Genomic DNA, 5,790 nt, shown 5'->3' on the forward strand with positions numbered 1-5,790 from the left:
GTTCACTGTTCTCTCCACTAGATCAGAAATTACATTGGAACTGCTACCATTGAACTGGGATCCCTAAATTTAGTGGCTCGATGGGATTCTGGGTGGCAGGACCCAAGCAGGGTGGCACTTGGTCTTTCCAAAGGTCAGGTGGGCATGGTTACTGTAATGGACAATAGAGTCAAAACAGTCATCAAAATAGCCTGGCTCTCAGACCTATGGCATTTGGTAGTTGATCATGGCATCCCCAGGGAAAAAAAATTGATGTATAGTCCACTAATTATTACCTGACCTATATAAACAGAAGAATTCTAGGTCTAGTGAACAGAAGTCTAATTTGAATTACAAAAACAGATAGTCATGGCCCCTCAGTCAATTCTCAGATTTGAGACAGTTTATACACTCAGAACTCACTGAATGAAAGGAAGCCCAGGTCCCCTTAAGGAAAGATGCTACTATGTTGCCAAAAATTTATACTGTTAATCTTCCCCACCCCCTCACCCCCCAGCGCCCGACCTTCTCCAAAGGGCTCTACAGTCATTTAACAAGGTAGCTGCATCAGGGAAAGAAACAGTCACAACTTTCAGGGATTGCTAAACATAGGTTCTATGTTGACACTAATTCTTGAAGATCTAAAATGTCACTGTGGTCCACTAATCAGAATAGGAGCTTATACAAGCCAGGTAATCAATAGAATTATTAGCTCATCCCTATCTTAGAGGGAGCCCAGTGGAGCTTTGAACCCATTCTGTAGTTATTTCCCCAGCTCTGGAATGCATAATTGGAACAGACATTCTCAGTAACTGGCAGGATGCCTGTATTGGGTGCCTGTCTTGTGGAAAGAGGGCTATTTTAGTGGGAAAGGTCAAGTGGGAGACACTAGAACTGCATCTACCTATAGAAATAGTAAACCAAAAGTCATACAACTTTCCTTGAGGAAGTACAGAGATTAATGCTGCAGGGGAGAGAAAGCAATACCTTTTCCTCACCTATCTCAAGGGTCATGGCTAACACCCCTATAACAAAAGACAGATTAACAAGGGAAAAGCATAGCAAATTTATTTAACCAAAGTTGTACATAATACGGGAGCCTTCAGAAATGAAGACACAAAGACCCAGGGAAAACCGCATATTTTTATGCTGTCTGATGAAAGAAGTAGATGGTTGTGGAGATACATAATTGGACAAAAAGGGGGTATAACCTAATGGTAGTAACTGGGGGAAACTTAATAAGGCCTGTTTGTTCATATTCTTCTTGGCCTCTGGGTATAGGGTAAGACCCTCTAGAATAAGAATCTTATGACCTACTTTCAGGTGAGAAGGTTCAGAGAATTTCTTTATGACCATGCTTCAGGGGAGTAAGGTGAAAGAAAATCAGAGTAACCTTTTTGCTTCTGTTATTCTCTCATTTACCAAGGTGCCACATTTTAGAGTATTTTGTTCTAAGCCCCAACAATGCCACCATTAAGGACTTGAAAGATGCAGGAATAGTGATTCCCACCATATCCCCCATTTAATTTACCTAGGCAGAAGATAGATGGATTTTGGAGAATGACAAAGTGTTGTCATAAACTTGGTTTACAGTGCTGGCTTGGTGGCAATATCTTGCAGGGCTAGGACAAGGTCCCCCAGAAGGCTGTATATGTTCTAAATCAGCATTTAATATATGGTGGTGTTTCTCCTATAGCCAGGATTCACGTATCTAGAAATCAGAGTAGAAATGGGAGTGGCTTCATTAACTATTACGGCTAGTGATTCATAGCAAAACATTTGCTTCCCATCCCTGAAACTTTAGGCTCTGCTGGTCTAGAGGTCTTACCTCCAAAGATAACAATACTTCCACCCATAGACCCGACAGTGATCCCATTGAACTGATGACTGCCACCCAGTCACTTTGGGCTTCTCATGTCTCTGAATCAGTAGAAGGAAATTACTGTATGAGTTGGGGTGATTAATCTTGATTGCCAAGGGGAATGTGGATTGTTGCTACACAAAGAAGATAAGGAAAAGTATATCTGGAATACAAGAGATCCTTTAGGGCCCCTCTTAGTACTCCCATGTCCTGTGATTAAAGTCAGTGGAAAACTACAACTCAATTCAAACATGATTGTTAACAGCAGAGACTCTTCAGGAATGAAGGTTTGAGTCACTTCAGCAGGCAAAGAACCAAGACCAGCAAAAGTGCTTGTGGAGGACAAAAGGAATGTGGACTGGGTAGAAGAAGGCAGATTACATACCAGCTATGACCATGTGACAGTTGAATAAACAAGGCTTGTCATAGTTATGAGCATTTCTCCCTTATTTTTATGAATATATGTAGACATACATATAAACACACCAAATATTTTTCACTTATGTCTTTATCATCTAACATAAGTTATAGTACTAATAGTTAGCTTTATATCTCAGTACTTAAGATACAAGACAAAAGCAGTGAACATCATCCAAGGACTTTGTATTCTTTTCTAGGGCAAGTGTCAATGTGTTTTCAGTTGTATTCAGGACTGTTGTATCATGTTAGGAAAAGTACAACCTTGTTATTATCTTTATTTAGAGATTAAGCTTGGTTTAAGGAGATGTATATGAGTGCCAAGTTAACAAGGGTTGGTCTGTGATGGTCTTTTTGGTGTGTCAACTTGGCTAGCCTAAAGTCCCCAGTTATTTGATCTAACACTAATCTGCATGTTGGTGTAAAGGTATTTTGTAGACGTGCTTAAAGTTCCTAATCGGGTGACTTGAAATAATGGCAATAGATAACCTAGACAGGCCTCATTTAATTGGTTGAAAGCCCACTGAAGCAGGGTTGAGGCTTCACTGAGAGAAGAAAAAATTCTGTCTGTGGACAGCAGCTTCAGCCATGCCTGAGAGTTCCAGCCTGCCTTCCAGACAGCCTGCCCAGCAGATTTCAGACCTGCCTACTCAGTCCTCACCATCATGCATGCTAACTCCCTGTCATAAATTTCTATACATCTCCCACTTGTTCAGCTTCCCTGATTGAACCCTAAGTGATACAATTGGGGGATCATAGAATTTTACATAGTAAAGGACAGGTGGCAGCGCTTAACCATTAGAGGCAAAATGGGTGCAATTATCAAAACAGTTTGCAAGACCTGAGGCATTTTGGGAGGGGATTGAGCTGCAGGTATCTGTAGTAAAGGTAATTGATCATGGAGAAATAGAAAGCTACCTACAGTATCATGCTGATTAAATACAAAAAAAAAAAAAAAAAAAAAAAAAAACAAGAGCTTAGGAGAAGGCCAACATCAGTTGCCACAATGGAAATTTACAGTCCCTCACCCAGTTTCAATATTTAGAGTAGGTTCAGAGCTCTTAGATGAAGTGGAGTCTGGGTCACCTTGTGGAAAGATCCTACAATGTCACTACAAATATACAAAATTTTACTACCCCAACCCTTCCCCAAAGTGATGAGACAGGAGAATAGAGTCTGGAGGCAGGGAACCTGAGGCCAATTCATGCTTTCTATAGCTAAATCGAAAGGAAAACCCCAACTTTCCACACCTAAGTAACAAATGGCAAGACTCTGTCTCAAAAAAAAAAAAAAAAAAAAAAAAAAGGACCAGAGGCTACTCCCTTTGCAAATCCCCCACAACCAATCAGACTGACTGTGGGTCAAGTCTTCATTTGCACAGAAGTGTAACTTTGTAACTTCACTTTAGCCTCTGATTGGTTGCTTTCCACAACCAATCAGATGCTTTGCATAGAGTGTACCTTTTTTCACTTCACTTCAGCCTCTTATTGCAGGCTACTACTTCATTTATGTAGGGTGTACACCAAGTAACCAATGGGAAACCTCTAGAGGGTATTTAAACCCCAGAAAATAGGGACTGTAAATCTCTGCTTTTGTTGCTTCATTCTTTCCTTGCTTTGTTTGTACATTTTGTCCAATTCTTTGTTCAGGATGCCAAGAACCTAGAAACTGGACACCCTCCCCTGGTAACAGTGACAAGAGAATATTTGCCAGGATAACTGTGCCCTGAGAAAAAGAAAATACCTTGACTTTTCAAGAACCGTTAGGTATATGATTTGAGCTGACTGATACCAGGGAACTCAAAATGCTATCATGATCCTCCGGTTGGAGTAGAGATTTATGAAAGCCAGACAGTAAATGGAGATTGGGCCAAGTCCATCCACAGTAAGTCCCCTGAGTGTATCAAGCCATCCTGTGGTCATTTTTGGCATCTGGCAGAACCCATATGTTGATTCCCTGGCCTGTCAAGTAAGGCTTTTAAGGTAAGCAAAAAGAATCATGTAGAAGCCCCTGACACTCCTTACCCTCACCTCTGGCCAAAATAGTATGTCAGAAACAATGTTGCAACTGAGGGAATTGCATAAGTGTCACCACCAACATCAAAAATTTAGATGGTATAGAAGTAATTCATATCATGTCTATTTTCAACTGATCTATCTTGGCCCTGAGAAAATCTGATTGATTATGACAGATAATGATATACTACCTAAACTTAACCAAATAGTAGTCCCAAATGTACCTGATGTGTCAGGTGTTGTATCTATATAGGGTTAGATCAACCCAGCTAGGAATATAGCTAATGATCTGGCAAATGTGTTCTTGGTTCCCATCAGTAGAAAAGATTTTGAAAGTGTGCATTTACATGGTGAGGACAGCAGTATACAGGCACAATCTTTCCCAAAACTATATTGTCAACTCTTTGCCATACTGTCATCCATAAGGACCCTGTTCATCTTGACATTCTGCAGACCATTAAGGAGCCCACTATATTGGTGATTATACTTGGTGAATTAAAGTAGAAAGTACCCTAAATGAGTGCTTTTCAAACATTCTTAGAAAAGGTAAGTTTTATTCTTCAATTCATGATGGACTGACACTTTTATAAACTTCAACAAAAATGTATTACAAAAAAAATGAAATAAAGACATACAAAATGATTTTAAAGTACTAGATTCAACATAATGTTACATTTCAATAAATTATAATCAAAAAATATAGAAAAAAGAATTTTAAAACCGTACACTTTGTTCACTGAAAGTATACATTAGATTATTAATCTAAAAATCACTATTACACTCACAAGTTTTTTGGGTTTCTTTTTCGAGACAGGGTCTCACTCTGTTGCGTAGGCTGAATTGCAGTGGCATGATCATGGCTCACTGCAGCCTCAGCTTCCTGGACCCAAGCAATCCTCCCCGTTCAGGCTCCTACATAGCTGGGACTACAGGCATGCACAACTATGCCAGCTAATTTTTTTTATTTTTTGTAGAGATAAAGTCTCACTATGTTGTCAAGGTTGGTCTTGAACTCCTGTGCTCAAGAAATCCTCTAGTCTGTGCCTTCCAAACTGCTGGGATTATAGGCGTGAGCCACCATGCTTGGCCCAAACTTTTTGTCATTCTTTATTTATAACAAAAAGTTATGAGCAAAATATTGATTTTCCCCATATTAAATACCTTTAAGCATGCTTGCTTCTTGCTTATAAAATTATCTAAACTAGATTAAATTGATGATAATCCTACTCACAAGGAATAATGTATATCTAAACCATTTCTATGATTTATTTCAATGACATAACACTCACAGTAGAGAAACTAATGTTAAAGAAGCATGTAGCCAGGAATGGAAGAAAAGATTTTAAAATCATCTTGAGCAATCTCAGGGTATTCATTTTCAACTTTTACCCAAAAGGAAACAAGTGATGCTATATTTTCTTTTATTTTTTTTAACTTTTATTTTAGATACGGGGGTACATATGCAGGCTTGTTACACAGGTATATTCCACTCAGGTAGTGAGCATAGTACCCAACAAG

This window comes from Chlorocebus sabaeus, chromosome 1 (assembly GCF_047675955.1).
Source record: "Chlorocebus sabaeus isolate Y175 chromosome 1, mChlSab1.0.hap1, whole genome shotgun sequence".
NCBI classification, from domain to species: Eukaryota; Metazoa; Chordata; class Mammalia; order Primates; family Cercopithecidae; genus Chlorocebus; species Chlorocebus sabaeus.